The sequence below is a fragment of the Scardinius erythrophthalmus genome, assembly GCF_964197995.2.
Source record: "Scardinius erythrophthalmus genome assembly, chromosome: 12".
NCBI lineage: Eukaryota > Metazoa > Chordata > Actinopteri > Cypriniformes > Leuciscidae > Scardinius > Scardinius erythrophthalmus.
The window spans coordinates 29,587,293-29,603,947 of record NC_138232.1 but is presented as its reverse complement, the minus strand read 5'-3'; the positions used below and the strand labels follow the sequence as shown (position 1 = coordinate 29,603,947).

General features: G+C 37.8%; 1 protein-coding gene across 9 annotated transcripts in view; it reads right to left on the bottom strand.

Moving 5' to 3' along the window:
* setd5 (SET domain containing 5) overlaps window positions 1-15,258 on the bottom strand; it is a 51,932-nt gene extending 36,674 nt beyond the window's left edge. For 4 of the 9 annotated variants that reach the window (XM_081380928.1, XM_081380929.1, XM_081380932.1 and 1 more), the window contains exon 1: window positions 14,792-15,258. The gene's annotated coding sequence lies outside the window, so the exon portion shown is untranslated. The remainder of the gene's footprint in view (window positions 1-14,791) is intronic. The other 5 variants (XM_081380936.1, XM_081380930.1, XM_081380931.1 and 2 more) reach the window with 2 other exon arrangements.
* Between the last annotated feature and the right edge of the window lie 1,397 nt (window positions 15,259-16,655).

Sequence of the window (16,655 nt, the reverse complement as noted above, 5' to 3'; positions counted from 1 at the left end):
TAGGACTATAATAAATTCATGTCTATCCCTCACAGCCTTGTTTTGACTTGGTAAAATTAAACATGGCGTACACCCTGACTAAGGTCGATACCTTGAGTTTCCATGGTCTCTAAATTATTTAGAGGGAGTGTTTTTGTGAGGTTTTTGTTGGTCAATGGCACAGTCTATTTCAGTTTTTCTCAAAATAGCAACGCGCCAACAATGTGCCCGAACACACCTCGTTTTCAGAGCAGGACGCCCATGGGTGAACAGATGGGCACAAATGCATTTGCTATTCAAACAACATGACACAGGACGTGAAAATGATAACAGCGTCGGGCTGAAACTAGCACCCGTATGGCGCTGCATTGCACCGTGTGTATGATAGGGCCCAGACTGTTTCACCAATTGTTCCAACCCAGATGTAGTGCTACAAACAATCATTATCTGTCTTTTTGATGGCTATACATTATTCCATTACAGAATATTTAATATCATAAAAAACATTTACTTACAAACGCAAGTTAGAAAAAATAATTAGCCTATACGTTTTAATTCTGTCACGAAATAATTACTTTGCTCTGTTCTGCAAGTCAACATTTTTAATTGTTATTGTTTAGTAAAATATTGCAGCGACTGGTGTTTTTAATGTGCCATTTATATCAAATGACCTTCTTTGGCAAGAGCTCTTTTCATCATACTAAGTGTTATATATTCTTGGATTTTTTTTTTTTTGTGTTCTGCTACTTGTAAACAATATACAGCCATTTGCCTTGCAATCTCCTCATCAAACTTCCACAAATACAGAGAACAATATCTCATGAATTCTACTGGACTACACGACTGGAATCTTTCAATTCTCTTCCCAAAACCTCTATTTTTTCTTTATTCATAACTTTTATTTTCATTTTAATTTCTATTTGCATCCTTTACAATGGTAATGTTTCTAAAGTAGAAACAAAATGGATCAGATACTTTATTTTCTGTCAAATTGGTTGAATTCCCCCCCAGCCCCACTGACTCATACTGGTTTGTACAAAGCTGAAGTGATTGCCATAAAATTGAGGCTACTGTTGTTAACGTGTGGGACATGCATGATATTAAAATCGTAATCAACCATGACATAGGCTAAATCTTAATTTGGTACCTGCATTCTGTCTGACACGAGGCTCCCTGTGTGTGTTCCCTCCAAGACGGAGCAGAACGCCCAAAGCAAAGCATACTTTGAGCTTAACTTGGGTGTGACTAAATGATTAAATACACACAAAATGTGTTTATACCTCCCCCTTTTCCCCATTACTTTGGCGAAAATTCAGTTTGTTTATGTTCGAATCTCCATCGGACAGTTTTTTTGTGCGTGGTATAAACATTTTTATATGGCTTCTACAGTTGATAAATGTTTAAAGAAACATTTTTGATAAATGTGCTTGCAAGAACTTTACTGCTTTAAAATGCTTTCGCACTACAATAAAAAAAAAAAAAAAAAACATGACTGTAAAATACTATAAACTTGTCCATCAACAAGTCTAAGTTAAAACAGTTTGCAAGAGCGTGAACAGAAACAATCAGGGCTCCATATGAGTGCAGTGTCACTGGTATTGTCTCATGGAAATTAATATTTGACAGTAAATCACCTGGCTTCAGTGGGAAAATTTACTATTATTCTTCTATTCATAGTTTGTCATGTGACCAGCACAAAGCCCTGAAGGGCAAAATGTCCAAAGAACTGCAGCAAAGGTTTGTTTTAAGCCACAAATATTTAGATAACCTCTCAAAAATATGTTTTAACATTTTTAACAAATTAACAAAATGCATGTTTTGGGCACTTGTGATCCGTATATAGCACCTGCTGCAGTATTTAAATTACTAAAAACAGTGGGACATTCTAAACTGCCTATAACGTGGAAAACAAGGCCTACATCAGGAGTTTATTTAAATAGCACTTGCCTGATGGCTTAAGCTACCGCTAACCCGGACGTCGAGGTCACTTCCGTGATTTGGGAAAAGCCCGTAAAAGTCCTGGCAGAAAGTGAAGCATTTTTAATATTTTTTCCTAAGTGTTCACAACTTAGTGTCAACTAATAATTGTTGCAAACTGGTCCTACCAACACAGGGCTTGAATTTCGGTGCGGGATTGCGGGTATTGCGCATATTTTTTATCATTCCCGCAGGTCTCCCATTTATAATGCGGGAAATTCCCGCAAACATTGATTCACTTTAGCATGTAGGTTCAGGTTGTATTAGTAAATTAATCCACGCAGATGGAAAATCAAATCAGTCATTTTAAAACTGTCTGCGAGACGCAATTTCACAAACAGCGTGAGTGATTCAGCGGCGCTGCGTCTTCTATCTCGCGTCTCTCAAAATGGGTTGCACAATGCAATCGTTAAGCGCGCAGCAGGCGGCGGAAATACACTCTCGCGTTTCGGGAGTCGATCGGGCCAGCATTGCATCACGAGTAACTAAAGTTTACCATTTGCACGTCTTTTCAAGTCTCACCAGTTTAAACAGTCACGCGATTTTAAACTCTTCGGTACTTGCGCGCTGTCTGAGAGATGCTTTTTTCTCTGCACACATACATAGAGTAAAGCAGCCTCACAAACAGCTCGCGGGTAACAAAAGTTATTTTTCGTGGATTATAAATCGCTTTAACAGTCAAAAACATAAGAAAATGATGTCAATTTCGGTCTTGGAGAGTACCCTCTAATCTAAACACAGTCGGTTATGTCTTAAATAAGCATAAATCGCACGTGACCGTATAATGAAAACAGGATCCGTGCACTAGCTCTTAAAGGGACAGCAGCCATATGTGTCTGTCATTAATTTGTTTGTCAAAACAACAAAACATAGCTTTCATTTTAAGGAATCAGGATTAATAGCCTATGAATTTAATTTAGTCAGGACTAAAATACTACCCAGTGTTATTTTACATTTGATTAGGCTACTTTATTCAGTCTCTGTAGTATTTCTGAATAGCCTACTAGTTTTAGACCTAAGCAAAAACTTTTCTCTTTATTTCTCTTTATTGATATCTTTATTCTATTGTATTTATTTGTGCTACTTTTTTCAATTTAATTCAAAGATTGAAATCAAGCTTCCTTGAGTTGTGTAAATTCTTAAGAACAAAATGACCCCATTGTAAAAATGCAATGAGTAGGCTAAGCATACATTTAGGCGAGATAAATGTAATTAAAAAAAAGTCTAAACTCCCCCCTCAAATTAAAAATTCCCCCCCATAAGAATCACCTAAGGGGGGATTTCCCCCCCATTTTCCAAAATGAAATTCAGGCCCTGCAACAAAATATTAGTGCATTCCTGGAACTGGGCGTCATTACACTACATCCTTATGCATTGCTTTTCCCAAATCACGGAAGTGACCTCGAGGTTTGGCTTGAGGTCATGGTGCAAAGGACTAGGGCTGGTCCGAATACCATTTTTTGAGCTTCGAAGCTTCGGTAGTAATGAACATCGAATATTCGAAGCTTCGGAGAGAACCTTTGCTTAACATATTCTTCTCTCTAATAAAGGCAGGAATCTATATGTGTCTGCCTGTCCGTTTGCATTTTGATTATTTCGAGAACCGTTCATCCAATCGACTTCACAAGTAACACGTAACTCACATGTAACACACACACACACACAGGTCTGATAACTTAAGCAATAGGCTACTTTTAAAGGACCCTAGGTTAAAATTACTCCAAACCATCCCTTTAAAACATCCTTGTCAGTTAAAAAACAGCATTTATGTAACCAAGTTCCAAAAAACAGATAATTTGGATGTTGTATGATTTGTGATGTCACACGGGCAAATACATTTGCATGTGTCTTGCTAGAGGCAGTCAATGGACACTTTTACATCATTCACCATAGACATTTGACACCATGTTTTTACTATTTTTAGTGTCAGCACTTTTAAGAATGTCAGTGCGGTTTCATCTGGCTTTAAACTAGTTCCAATCACTGAGACATTTGACTTTTGTAACAATTCTGCATCAAATTCAAATTAGTGCTGGGCGGTTTGACCAAAAATCAACATCACGGTTTTTTTCTAAATTATACCGGTTTCACGGTTTTTACCGGTTTTTTTTTTTTTGTGTTTTTTTTTTCTCAAGCATGATGGGTGTTTACCACATTTTCTACTGAGTGAGAGAGGAAATAGTGCAGTAGATTTACTTATAATGCCCTATTTTATTGTCATGAGTGAATATTATAGAAAAAATCCACACTAATATTAATAATACAGGTTTGCAAGGCTGTTTACAAAGAGGTGCCAGCAGGACGCGCTTTAGGAGCGGCAGAAACAGTGGTTTCCCCGGTAACGGCTGTACACAAAGCAGCAACGCTCATAAACACTGCTTTATCAGGAAAGATAAAGAAAGATTCAATCGTAATAACAAAGAAACTTTTCTAAAGACCGTCAGTTCACTTCAGATACGTTAATACAGTATAAAAACACGCGCGCCGCAAGAAAAAAGACTCTCACCCCCACACGTCTCGTGCCCACTCTAGTCAATGCTTGTGTTTCAGATCGAAGCTTCCCAGAAGCGGCTCTCCGCGCCGCTTCGCTAAATATAGGCGCCTGGTCTATTTTGACGCACCACGTGGAGGACGGAATAAAACCTTGTCGCAGCTGTAATGCGCCGCAGACGTGTGTTGTAAATGAGGAGTGAGACTGTGTCGCGCAGCGCCGCGTTCCGATTAAAGCGACATACACCGGTTTTGCGGTATATTAAAAATTCATATCGTAACAAAAATAAACACCGGTATTCGGTATGAACCGGTAAACCGCCCAGCACTAATTCAAATGCTTCTCACTGGATCTGCAGTGCGGTTTAGGTTAGGCCTGTCTACATTAAACTGATTCATATAATATGCTTACTATCCACACAACCATTTAAGCATTTTCCAAATGTTTCTCATCCACGCTGAAATGTTGGAAAAAAACTAAAATCATCTTAATGCACAAGCATAACATGTAGCCTAATAAAAGCTCACTGAGATCATACCGATACCAGATACAATAAAAGATACCAGTCCAGTGGATACCGATACAATTCTCACACTATTCTTCAGGTACAATCATTATATTAGTAAAATATACATTTTAGTATCACCAGCAAAAAAGTAAAAAAAAAAAAAAAAAAAATTATTGTTGTGCCTTTGGATGTCAGAATCGGAATGCAAAAACAGATGGTCTTCATTTTAAAAGAAAATCATCAAAGTCCCCATTTGAAGCTAAACTCAAACATTTATGGTTGCAGACTAGGGCTGCACAATATTGAAGAAAAATGCGATATGCGCTAGCTCATTAAATAATGCGATATTCGCTACGATAATGCTTGAAGTGTGTAAAATATACTTTATATAATTTTAAATATATTTTAAAGATAATTTATCAAAATACGTGTTTCACATTCTTTTTTAGACAGTAAAACAACCCTAAAACATAGCATAAGAAGTGTTATTTTAACATCAGTGTGCACCACAGGGTTTAGGGTTTCAGGTTATCCTACATTAGAGTTATTTAACAACAGAAACTGAACAATCAAATGTAAAAAATAAAACACTGCTTAGTTTTCACTGTATGAATTAAATATATACAGATTCTTATTAAAGCTACAAAAGTTATTTAGCCAAGAGCAGCGAGTGATCTTCTCTTTGTCTTTTCTTCATGACCCCAGTTATTGGAAGCCATTGCGATATGCATATCTCGATATTTTGACAATTTCGATATATTGTGCAGCCCTATTGCAGACCATTAAACGGACAGACTGGGTGATAGACTGGGTGATATGCTACAGACAGCATGAAATAATAGGCTAATTAAACCATTTTACATGGGTAACATAACTCCAAATTCTGACTTTTTACTCGTAATTGCGAGTTTATATCTCCCAATTCAGACTTTATAACTCACAACTGCAAGTTTACATTACAAATCTGAGGAATAAAAAGTCAGAATTGTGGGATAAATCTCATAATTCTGGAGAGAAAAAAGACAAAACAACAAGAAATTCTGATTTTTCTTCACAGAATTGTGAGAAGCAATAAGTCAGAATTGTGAGATATAAACTCGAAATTAGCTTTTTTTACTCCTCTTCCGTGGCTTCCATACATTGCAACCGCAGAACTGTCATTTTCTGCCACCAGTCCAGATAGGCACCACCCACACAAAAAAAAACAAAAATCACTGTTTGCAAACACCCAACCAAATGGTCTAAAGACCTATCCAGCCGCCAGCGACTAAAAATAACTATTGTTCTTAGATGTTTAACCCTTGTGCATTGTTAGAAATTACATCCTTTCGTTATGTTTGTGGCTGAAAACAGCCACTACTTTAAACTGCTGTAAAAATGTATCAGATAAATATTTTTTTCAAATTTTTTTGCATTAATCTATTAATCAACCTCAGTCCTGCTCAAAAATACTAAATGTTTAAAAAAAAATCAGGATTTTAACTCTTTAATTGCCAAATTCGTAAATGATGTCACTGATTTGGGGGAAAAAAAAAACACAAAATTACTCATTTTCAATATAAAATGTGATTGTGGACTGGATTTTTTTTTACCTTTTATCACAGTCTTGGACATGTCAAAGATTAGAAACAACATTGGTTTTGATGCATTGTTAGTTTTTGTGCAGCATCAGATTTTAACTTTTTCTCCCTCATTTACTGTTCGTGGCTGTTTTTGCCCCATTGACTTCCATTATAACCACATTTTTTGATTGCAAAGCCATGACACCATATAATCATGCATTTTTGATTGTTGGTGGTTTTCCCTGTTGGGAAGAGGTAAAATTTGTAATTTTTACTGTTGATAACCGTGTGGCACCATTAACCCTTTAGATAGGCCTGTGCCAAAAAAAGCTTAGTTTCTGGCTTTTACGTGGAGTTATATGGAGTATAACAGCATAATAAAGTGTGTGTGTGTGTGTGTGTGTGTGCGTGCGTGCGTGCGTGCGTGCGTGTGTGTGAACTCACCTTGATGCGTCTGAGAAAATCAAAATATGCACCTCAGCTCTCAGAACTGCATGGAGTAAACAAAAACAAAGTAAGTGTATTTATGCACCTGCTGCCTTTTGATGGTGAGAGATGCAGACTAAACAAAAACAAAGCAAGTGGATTTAAACGCGTACATGCAAGCCTGCTGGTCATTTGATGGTGAGAAGAGCAGCAAGCAACATGAGAAAGGGCTTGACTTGTAGTGAAGTTTTAGAGATAATTATGAAGCCTGACCCCTCCAGCGAGCTGCAGGATGTATCGTCTTCTCCCTCTGACACCACAGACTCAGGAGAGTCAGATCCTGATTTGGATGTGGCACCCTCATCATCCTCTCTAGCTTCCACTGAAGGCGAGGAGGATTCGGAGGATCCTGGATCTGGGTGGATTGGGAGAAACGGCGAAGTGTTGTTTTCCACTAACGCGGAGACAACTCTCTTTCTTCAGCCTGCCAGTGGCGTGACTCCAGGGCCGACGCGCTATGCCATCACAAGGCATAGTCATACATGTTTGTATGACTGTACAAACATGTATGTGTTGACGCAAGTCATGCTGACAATGAGGTCAATCATCTCCTCCGTAAAAAACAGATTGAACACGGAATCCATGTTCTGGACCCTTGCGAAGGCATAGCGCGTCGGCCCTGGAGTCACGCCACTGGCAGGCTGAAGAAAGAGAGTTGTCTCCGCGTTGGTGGAAAACCACACTTCGCCGTTTCTCCCAATCCACCCAGATCGAGGATCCTCCGAATCCTCCTCGCCTTCAGTGGAAGCTAGAGAGGATGATGAGGGTGCCACATCCAAATCAGGATCTGACTCTCCTGAGTCTGTGGTGTCAGAGGGAGAAGACGAAACATCCTGCAGCTCGCTGGAGGGGTCAGGCTGCATAATCATCTCTAAAACTTCACTACAAGTCAAGCCCTTTCTCATGTTGCTTGCTGCTCTTCTCACCATCAAATGACCAGCAGGCTTGCATGCACGCGTTTAAATCCACTTGCTTTGTTTTTGTTTAGTCTGCATTTCTCACCATCAAAAGGTAGCAGGTGCATAAATACACTTACTTTGTTTTTGTTTACTCCATGCAGTTCTGAGAGCTGAGGTGCATATTTTGATTTTCTCAGACGCATCAAGGTGAGTACACACACACACACACACACACACACACACACACACACACACACACTTTATTATGCTGTTATACTCCATAGAACTCCATGTAAAAGCCAGAAACTAAGCTTTTTTTGGCACAGGCCTATCTAAAGGGTTAATGGTGCCACACGGTTATCAACAGTAAAAATTACAAATTTTACCTCTTCCCAACAGGGAAAACCACCAACAATCAAAAATGCATGATTATATGGTGTCATGGCTTTGCAATCAAAAAATGTGGTTATAATGGAAGTCAATGGGGCAAAAACAGCCACGAACAGTAAATGAGGGAGAAAAAGTTCAAATCTGATGCTGCACACAAACTAACAATGCATCAAAACCAATGTTGTTTCTAATCTTTGACATGTCCAAGACTGTGATAAAAGGTAAAAAAAAATCCAGTCCACAATCACATTTTATATTGAAAATGAGTCATTTTGTGTGTGTTTTTTCCCAAATCAGTGACATCATTTACAAATTTGGCAATTAAAGAGTTAAAATCCTGAATTTTTTTAAACATTTAGTATTTTTGAGCAGGACTGAGGTTGATTAATAGATTTATGCAAAAAAAATTGAAAACAATATTTATCTGATAAATTTTTACAGCAGTTTAAAGTAGTGGCTGTTTTCAGCCACAAACATAACGAAAGGGTAGTAAATTTGCCCACAGTGTACTGTTGAGTTTTTGAAAAATTTCAAAGCATTTTCCCAAAATATGTGTCAAAATAAGATTTGTCACCAAAAATCATTCCACTTGCTGAAACACAGAAAAAGTTATGGCCAAATTTAGACTCAAAAATACCCCATAGTGGATGAAAACATCCCCAACAGCACATAAGGGTTAATAACTCTTGAACCAAATTCCAATCTGTACGCTTTAAAAAGTCCTTTAAAGGTGAATTGTGTAATGTTTAGAAGGATATGTTGACAGAAATGTAATATCATATACATAACTATGTTTTCAGTGGTGTATAAAGACCTTACTTAATGAACCGTTATGTTTTTATTACCTTAGAATGAGCCATTTCTATCTACATACACCGGCAGGTCCCCTTACATTGAAATGCGCCGACATGTTTCTACAGGAGCCCTAAACGGACAAACGCGTTTCGTCACTATGTTGTTCTTCGTGCAAAGAAGCTAGCTAAAGTCAGCGAATAAACCACTGACACAATGATAAACAAGTAACAAAATTCGCAATAACATATCGTTTGACTAGTCTAATTTCTTAATTTATTTGTAAAGAAACCTCATTGCTTAAAGGGATAGTTCACTTTGAAATTAAATTTAGTTATGTTTTAGCTTACCTCAAGGGTATCCAAGATGTAGGCGTCTTTGTTTCCGCAGTAGTTTCAATTTTGATATTTTTAGGTCAAACCGTTCTTGTCTGTCAGTCATATAATGCAGTCATATCTATGGTCACCACCTCAAAGAGCATGCACAGTCCAAATTAAAACAATTCCCCATCGTAAGTACACACTGATGGCCTAAGACACGAAACAAGCGGTTTGTGTGAGAAAACGAACAGTATTTATATCGTTTTTACCTCTTGTACACTTTCCGGCGCTTGCGCAGACTAAGCCAGAACGCATGCACACGTCACACACCAGGAAGCGCGCGCGCCCTCAGATCACTTGGACGTGGTTGTGTAGAGGTAAAAACGATATAAATACTGTTCATTTTCTCACACAAACCGCTCGTTTCGTGTCTTAGGCCATCAATGTGTACTTACGATGGGGAATTGTTTAATTTGGACTCTGTGCATGCTCTTTGGGGTGGTGACCATAGACCAGCATTATATGACTGACAGACAAGAACGGTTTGACCTAAAAATATCAAAATTGAAACTACTGCGGAAACAAAGACACCTACATCTTGGATGCCCTTGAGGTAAGCTGAAAAATACCAAAACTTAATTTCAAAGTGAACTATCCCTTTAACTGGCTACTCTCTGCTGTCTCAGACGACAACGTCTTTTCCTGTCGGCCACCGTAACTTCTGTTGGTTGCAATTCGCAACCTCATCACTAGATGCTGCTCAAAATTACACAGTGCACCTTTAAAGAGGAGATTCGCAACTTTTGATGATATCGGGTTTTTCGCTTTTGGACATTCAGAGGCTCGTAGCAAATGTGATTGTGTCATCAAGTTTTGATCAGCATTGATTCATCAAAGAAACCCAAGTTTATATAGGCCTAGTTTGTGAAAATCATTTGCACGGTTTGTATTTTTGTTGCACAAGACAATTCTGACAATTATTTACACTACTTGCTGAACTATTTGTGTTTGTTGTTCATGTTCAGATTGAATATACACACACACACTGAAGCAAAAATATCCAAGTAAAACTTTCTAAAGGAAAAAATCCAAACTTCAGGAGGTTTTGTTTGAGTTGAGTAAACAAAATCACAAAAAAAAATTGCTGCCGTTTTTCTTAAATCTGGTATATTCATCCATTCTAAGACAAAATACATGTAAAATTGGGAATTTAAATTAGCTAGATTGAAACTTCAAGTTCTCCTGTTTAAAGTGATATATGGCACTTGATGCTGACTGCTATAATGGGTTAGTAAAACAAAGAAAAGAACAGGCGAGTCAGGTGCTCCAAAAATGTTCTAGGTCTTTAAGGGTTAAGCCGCGATCACACTAGACTGAGCACATTAAATTTCTACGGAAGCTGCAACAGTTGTGATATGACGTCGCACTCTGCTGCGTCTTTTTATAAACATTAATTCAACATATAAAGAATAGTAATACATTCAAAATGTAAAAATAAACAATCTACTGGTCACACGACTTCACGTAATGCGAATTCGCAGGTCAGAGTTCACCAAACTTGAACTTTGGAACGCAGTGAAATTCAAAACTTTTTGCATGAGCTTGTGTTTCCAGTTTGGCACATTCACTTGTCAATGGAACAAAATGTGTATTGTGCCTGCTTCTTTATTCAAAATGGAAATAATGCATGACTTTTTAAGGATACAAATGCAAAAATGTTAGTTAAATGCTAAGGAAAACTAGGCCTAGTCCCAGACTACCAGAATGTATCTCACATATTTTAATTTTGTGCTTGTTAGCTAACATGGAGGGAATTCAGTTTCACTTTCCCCAAAAGGGAAAGACAAATGTCTTGCTCATCTGGAAGATAATATTCTTACAACCGTTTACTGCCAGTATCAGTCCTATAAATGCACGAAACAGGACATGACTAAATATGGTGAAGGCTAAAAAAATTTAAATGCAGGAAATACCCTGATATCAGGAATACTGGAAATATCCTATGACGTCATGACTTTTAAAAATCCAATTTTCAAATCCAATAGGACGATTGCTATTGTTTTTAAAGCCGCACATAACCAACAAAGTGAAAGAGGCTTTTTTTAGCACAAAAGCTGATTGACAGGGGAGTAGGTGGTCGTTCTGTTGTCTGGGATGCATCAAGAAGCATTGGATTGTGGCCACGTACATTTCTGCCAACAATTTGTAAATGATTCGATCACAAAAACAAATCCTGCTGTATTCTATAAAGATCGACCACCAGATCGGTGTAAAAATTGTGTTTAATTTAACTAAATTCTCTGACAGCTTGTTTTCAAGATGACTTACCCACCCTTGCCAAATACCTGGAAAATTGTTCCAGAGATAAAATGGCCGCACAGGGCGCATAGAAACAAGAGGCTAGAGAACCTTGACTGACAGAGCATATGGATACTGCATTATGTTCTGCTCCCTTTCAGTAGAAAACATTGTTTATGCTACAAAAAGCTGTTTTAAGACTGTGCTGTTAGTTGTTCCAAAGCACTGGTTAGGGAGGGGGGAAGAAGGAAGGGGGAGAGAGAGAGAGAGAGAGAGAGAGAGAGAGAGAGAGAGAGAGAGAGAGAGCAACAACACTCCAACGCATCTGATTGGCTGAGGATCTCTGAAACCATCCAATCACGAAGCAGAAGAGGAGCAGGCATCTCGGCAACAATTTTTTAGCCCCATATAAGAGAACAAGAGGTAAGAACCCACAAAGCTACACACAAACATTATTTTCTCTATGTATTTTCTACAGTTAAATGTATTTGTTTTTTCATTAATACAAAAAGAAAGATTTCAAATATCCTTTTTAAAAAAAGCATTGATCACAATGAGCTATGTTGTGTTCATGCACGGGTTTAGGATTAGAAATCACCCATCATGTTGTCTAGACTCTAAAGACAAGAGCTCAGGTATCACCCAAACATTGATTTGAAAGAAACAGACTGTCCTACCAGCTAACTAAAAAAAGTCCCTAAAATGCAAATATAATAATCATAATAAATTACATTTGGCCCGAGTATATCAATTATACATGTGAAAAAGCATTACAACAGTGCATTCATTGAATCATGCATCATTTTCTATTAAAAATGCTGTAGGCTATGTCATAAAATCACTTAAAAGCTGGAATCTTCAAGATTAAAAAGTATTTAATAAAGTCACAATATTTAACATTGGTAATAAAGGGTATTACATATAAATAGATGTACAGACAAAACTAAATAACATAAAACAATGAGGACAGAACAGAAAGGTTTTGATCCAGAAAAATGCTTTGCATATTTGCCATGTTTCGATTTGTGGTACAGTTTCTCTAAATTCATATATTAGGATAAATGGTAACCAGTAGTTTGATACTAAAGTGCATCAGGGCATTTATTTTATTTTCGAATCTGCTAAAAGTTAAGATTTTCCAAGCTTGTCCTTTGTCTCTGGACAAAGACACACGTTGACTTTAGATAACTAGTCGGGTGAGTCACAGAAAGATCAGGTTTCACAGTTCAAGGCGGACGAAAATAAAACCTGAAAACATGCTTGGAAAATGTCGGACAAGCCCAATCACACACTTGCAGTTGCCAGGAAGCTCTTCAGGAACTACAAAAAAAAAAGACATTTCCTTTCTAACTTTTTAAAAGCAGATCCAAATACGTATATACAGCTGTTTGATTTTGAGAATAAAATACAATTTGTAGATACATGGCCAGTCATTATTTTTACTGAAGCTATTTAACTGTTCATTCGAACAGCATTAATGACAACAACAACAAAAACATATGTCCACCAGTTCTTCCCTCATACTGTTTCATTTACAGTTGTTTTACCTGACACAGTCCATGCAAATAGCATAACATTTCAATAATGTGTGAATTCTATCAGGCACTGTTATGGACACTCTTTGTTCAGGGTCCTGAACTCCTGATGATATCAAATTTATCAGTGAACAGACAGAAAGGGCAGCACACAGCCAGAGGAACGCTAAACTAATGCAATGCTTGCGTGTATATATATATGCAAAAGTAACCCTGAGTATGGAGTAAGCGGCCTTGCCACAACAGCAGGCGTTTCCTCGAGGTTCATTTTACACGCTGGAAAGAACAGAACAGCAAATGTTACTTATTTGTAGCGCATCGAAAACTGTCACCCAAAAACTATATAAATGTATATCTAGTGAGGGAATATGGTTCAGTTCCAATCACTCTCAGTCGCCTTCTCTTCCTTGTCGTTTCCACTCACTTGTTGTTGAAATAAAAATGGAGGCTAAAAAAGGAAAGGCGAGTTCCCCTTAGAAATACCACCCATTTCTCATGGCTCGAGTTGGGGGTTGGTTGATGGGGGAGGCGGAGGTGAAGAATGAGAAAAGCAAGTCACGGTTCTTGGGGTTCGCATTGTATTCGTTTCCCAAAGAAAACACATAGACCAGATTAAGAAATTATAAATACATCAAAAAGTTATCTCATAGTCAACGAGATGGAAGCAGGCTATATCAAAAATATAGATGTAGAGGATCAGAGAGCAGTGCTCAACAGGATATCTGCTTATCCCGACAAACTATCTTCATTTTGAACAGACAGAAAATAAATCCACTGTGAGTCTAACAAAGTACCTCCAAGTTGCTAAGCAATACAGTTAAGCATCCTAATACATTATGTCCAATGTTTTCGGAAAACTGAGTCTTATCAAATTCGATTCTGACAAGCACGAATGTTGTAAATACAAACTCTACCATGTCTGTTTTCACATAGCCTATAAACTTGATTAACTCAAGAAGTCAGCTAACACTACAATGTCCAGAGTCTCAGTTTCTGCCACGAAACCCACATCAATAATCTCCCCTCTTATTTAAAAATAAAGATCCTTTGATTTTTACCACTTTAATGCATTTAAATCGTATTAGCTTTTAAGACAGCCTCTCTCAGCTAAGCTAACGGCTAACTAAAATGATACCTTTGCTCACTTTGATAATTCATTATGTTGAGTGGCACGAATGCTATTAATGTGATATAGGTGCAAAGGGTAAGAAATGCAGCCTAACAATAGGCCGATCACTGAATGTTTACAGGCAAAAAAACAGCTCTTAAGCACGAGGTTGTTGGCAAAGTGTGATTGTGATTATAGCTAGTTACATCAAGCTAACATGCAGACCAACACGGTGTTACATCATAAATTTTGGGGGGATTTGATTAATTAATGTGACAGCAGAAACATTCAACCAAGAAGAGTTGAAAGAGGAAAGCTACAATTCATGTTGATAAACAAGAGCTGATAAACTGAGCTCCCAACTTCTGCATCAACTTTGCCTAGTTCATAAAAAAACATAAGCTATTTACCATAAAAACCTTCATTGAAATAACAAAATACCTTACCTACAGCGTCCTCCCAACGTAATTGAAATTCAAAAGCCTATTGAAGGTATTTTGTGTTTTCAAAAAATCCAACATCAATGCGAGGCAGAACAGGAGGCCTTCTCTTGCAACCTCGGTGTTTCCTGTGAAATGTAGACCGCGAGGCTCTCAGGCTATCTTCCAAACTTCTCAGTGTCCCTTACGCAAGAGTTGAAAGTTTCACATTTTCTCCCATTTAAGACATAGTGCGGTCTTCAAATGTTCACGTTGAATTGCTAAAGCATACATCAATGTACAAAGTTATTTTACAAAATTATAGTCGATATTTATATGGGTATGTACAGCACTTGGTGATTCAAGGCTGTGATTCAATCTCATGTCCTTTACATTTGCAGTATTGCCCATCCCCCTCTCTACACCGGCATCAACCGCGGCTCCCAGCGAAGCCTACACACAACCATAACACAGGGTCTCCTTCACAGCGGAGCAGGGGTTCATTATGAAGGCGGACTTTCAGCTTTAGCTCGCGCCCTCTGGCACGCTATAGGGCAGGAATGTGTCAATCGGGGTAACAAACAGGAACGCGAATATGCTGTTGGATCGTTGCGGAGCTTAATGTTGTCGTAGACGAAAAAGAGGCCGAACCTTGTTTTTTTGGAGGTGCCTCACTTCTCTAGTCAGCATTCTGCAGCGTGAGATGGCGTTGAAGGGCAGCAGGTGATATAAATTTCGAAGACGAACACCGAATTAAACTGGATACTTTCGAAAGAAGTGACTCTGGATTTGGGAAAAGATGTTGTGTTACTGAATACACAAGCCGTGGAGTTTAATGGTCTTTCATATAAGGGATTATTATTGTTCTTTTATCCGTGTAAAAAGGAATAAGAGTGTTGCGTTAAACAACTGTAGCTGCACGGGGTCTCATGGGCGCTTTCGCAGGGACCGCGATACTAGAGCGTCAACAATACTATCTGCGTGGAATATATGAGGAAACCGGTTTGGACTGGACGTTTGATTTGGTGCAGGATTACATTCTATCCAAACTAGTTGGCTAACTGTGGTCCACTTCTTTAAAAAGAAAAAGACAAGGGGACCAAACATGGCATGGGCCAAAATAATAAAAAACGCGTAGAAGACCGAAAAACCATTTAAATCACTCCAACTGTAATGGTTGGTTGTAAATGCGATTTTCGCTGCAATGACAAAAAAAAGTTAATTAGTGACAATGGGTTATATATAAAAAAAAATGCACACTCTGAGTTTTAATGCCACTGTAGAATATTTTAGAACTAATAAAGAAGGCTCGAGCCGATCCTTTGTAGAGAAAGCGTGATGATGCTTGCACGCCCTCCGCAGTGTTGGACAGCGTTTCTACAAAAGCGTAATTCCATTACCTAAAGAATATACATTTATTTTTAAAGTTACACAATTTATTCGTAGCTAATGTCAGGGCAGTCTCTTAACCATCGTCTTCACCGACTTTGTATTGTAACCATAATTAGCAAAAATGAAAACGTCTCCTGTCGCAACATAAGTACATTTACCTTTAGATGTGCTATACTAAGTTTATTAGATTTAATATATGGATAGACACATTTTTTTTTTTTTAAATTGTGATGGATTGGAAATATCATTTAACAGCATGCGTCTCCGGGTGAATTGCGCGCGCAACTGGAGAGGGAGGGGAATCCTGGGATGTGAAATACATTTAGGCTATGTTAATACGTTTGTTAATATTGTAAGTGTCAATCTATCGAAGTTTTTTATATATATATATATATATATATATATATATATATATATATATATATATTTGATTTTTTTTTATTAATACTGTGGGTTTAAAATACTTTTTAATCATAATTATTTAAAATAATTTTAGAAA